General features: G+C 38.9%; 1 protein-coding gene across 1 annotated transcript in view; it reads left to right on the top strand.

Annotated features, from left to right (window-relative positions):
* The first annotated feature begins 2,215 nt into the window (after positions 1-2,215).
* LOC106873831 (ubiquitin-conjugating enzyme E2 H) overlaps positions 2,216-2,779 on the top strand; it is an 80,822-nt gene continuing 80,258 nt past the window's right edge. The window contains exon 1 of the mRNA XM_052976430.1: positions 2,216-2,232. The gene's annotated coding sequence lies outside the window, so the exon portion shown is untranslated. The remainder of the gene's footprint in view (positions 2,233-2,779) is intronic.

The following is a 2,779-nucleotide window of genomic DNA, read 5'->3' as shown; positions in this document are numbered from 1 at the left end:
ATATATATATATATATACATATACATACATATACACACACACATATATATAAAATGCTGGGTGAAGGACCTTTCCAAGGACTGCCAACTAAACATCAATCGCAGTGTAAACAGCGTTTCCAAAAAGCTACAATGAATTCCCCCATCAAGCCAGAGATTTTCCTGCCGAGACTCGAATCTCTGGCCTTTTCTGCTGTTTTTAACTCACGTCGTCCAAGTCATGTGGATTTGTTTACATCCAACAGCTGATAGCTACACTCAATAACTCCTCCCTCTTTAGCCACACCTCCTCCTACTCCCACTACTGCTACTACAACCTAAGTCTTCTACTTCCCCTTTCCACACTCATCTCTTGCATGTCACTCATTCTTTCTTTCAATCATTTTCATCTACATGTCACTCATATAGACATACACACTCTCTCTCTGTTTTTGTTCGTTTCTCTTAAACTGTCTTACTGTTTCACTCTATCTATCTATCTATCTATCTATCTATCTATCTACCTAGCTGTCTGTCTGTCTTTCTATCTATCTGTCTGTCTCTACCTATATTCATTCACTCTCTTTTATTTCTCACCTCTCTCTCTCTCTCTCTCTCTTTGTCTTCCTTTAACTCGGAAGCCTCTAGACGGTCATTTGACTTGCTAGAAACCGCAGCCAAATCTCCCTCACGTCATACAGTAACGTCTTTTAGAAACATTGCACAATGGAAAATGTGATCCTCGATACACTGTACCTGAAAAAAAAAAATTAAATAAATAAAGAATCGATGGTCATGCTAAAATTGTAACTGCTGGATCAGAGCTAACATGGGGTGAAACAATGACACTCGCATATACACACACTTTCTCTCTCTCTCTCTCTCTCCTTTTTCTTTCTCTTTCTCTCTGTTTTTATCTTTCTTTCACTCAATTAAATTGATACTTAGCACAGTCACTCAGAAACCAGTAAGTGTGGTGGTAGTGAGTGGCCTTTAACTAGTCATTCAACCTGCTAGAAACAGCAGCTAAATCTTTCACATACCGAAGCGTCTTATATATATATATATATATATATATATATAAATATATTTATTTATTTATGCGTTTCAGCCAAGTGGCTGTGGTCATGCTGGAGCACCACAATGACACTCATTGGTTAATGTAATCCTTGATACACTGTACCTGAAATAAACAAATAAATAAAGACCAGTTGGTCTTGCTAAAATGTTCGATAATCTGCTGGGTGAGGGTTGGTTGGCCTGGGGCTAAACGACACACTCACTCTCTGTGCACTCACACACACACACACACACACACATAGTGATATATGCGTGTATGTATCTATGTATGTGTGCGTGTGTTACACAAGCTTTCACTCAAGTTATACATACATTCATCATAACCCTAACCCTAACCCTAACCCCCCCCCCTCCCCGACAGGTCATCCTCGCTTCTAAAAACTGTCTCCTTTAGTAACCCTAACCTTTTTAATATTATATAATCGCATTTATTCACATTCTTTGGGCTTTCAATTGTTCAATAACGTCTTTCTTTCTCTCTCTCTCTCTCTCTTTCTGTCTCACATCTCTCTCTCTCTCTCTCACACATTCTTTATCTATTAATTATTTTGTCTCCCTCACACAGTCTATTGCTGTCTCTTTGTCTCCTCTCTCTCTCTCAAATACATTATTTCTGTCTCTCTTTCTCCTCACTCTGGCCCACACGCTCTCCCTCTCCCTCTCTCTCACTTTTATTTGTCTTTCTCCCTTTCTCCCTCTTACATTAAGGTTATTTCAGTCTCTCGTGCTTTACTTCTCTCTCTCTCTCTCTCTCTCCTCCCTCTCACACACTAATTACTTGTATCTGTCTCTCTGTCTCTTTCACACACTATTTCTGTCTCTCTTTCTCTCTCTTGCTATTTATTTGGCTCTTTCTGTCACGCATTAACCAGTATTTCTCTCTCCTTCTCACTCTGTCTCTCTCAGACGCTCACTCATTCATTCTCTCATTCACGCATTCTCCAGGTCAATCCCCTCTTTATCAACACTCGTACCTACATTACACACAAACCTACACTTCACTTTGTTTATGTCCTCCTTTCTCTCTCTCTCTCTCTCTCTCTCTCTCTCTCTCTCTCTCTCTCTTTCTCTTGCCCCCAGTTTTTGGTTCGTCTTCACATACTATATCCATCTTGGCTTTCTTACCTATTTTTTTCACTTCTACTTCATCGTCCGCTTTTAATCATTGTTCTGCGTGAGTCTGTTTATTTTTATTTCCTACATTTTCTGCGACTGGTTTGTCGTGTGTGTATTGCGTGTGTGTGTGTGTGTGTGTGTTATAAGTGCATTGAGTAAACTTGACGATATTGGTATTTCAACATGGCTATACATCCGTACGCACGTACTCGTGTTCGTGTACGTATGTACGCACGTACGTGCGTGCATACATAATACATACATGCATACATCCTTCGTTCATACTCTACAAATGATCCCGATGTCTGGGACTATAAAAATCTGCAAGGCCTTAAGATATTAAAGATAATTAACAAAACAAGATGCTTTCCTTCACAACCTTGCTACCAAAATTAAAAAGAGAAGAGAACGTCCATACATACATTCACACACACATATATACATACATACATTCACACATACATACATTTACACGTCCATACATACATTCACACACACATATATACATACATACATACATGCATGCACACATACATTCACACATACATACATTTACACGTCCATACATACATTCACACACACATATATACATACATACATACATA

Source organism: Octopus bimaculoides, chromosome 24 (assembly GCF_001194135.2).
Source record: "Octopus bimaculoides isolate UCB-OBI-ISO-001 chromosome 24, ASM119413v2, whole genome shotgun sequence".
Classification (NCBI taxonomy): domain Eukaryota; kingdom Metazoa; phylum Mollusca; class Cephalopoda; order Octopoda; family Octopodidae; genus Octopus; species Octopus bimaculoides.
Note: the sequence above shows the minus strand (reverse complement) of the source record. Positions and strands in the feature narration are given on the sequence as shown.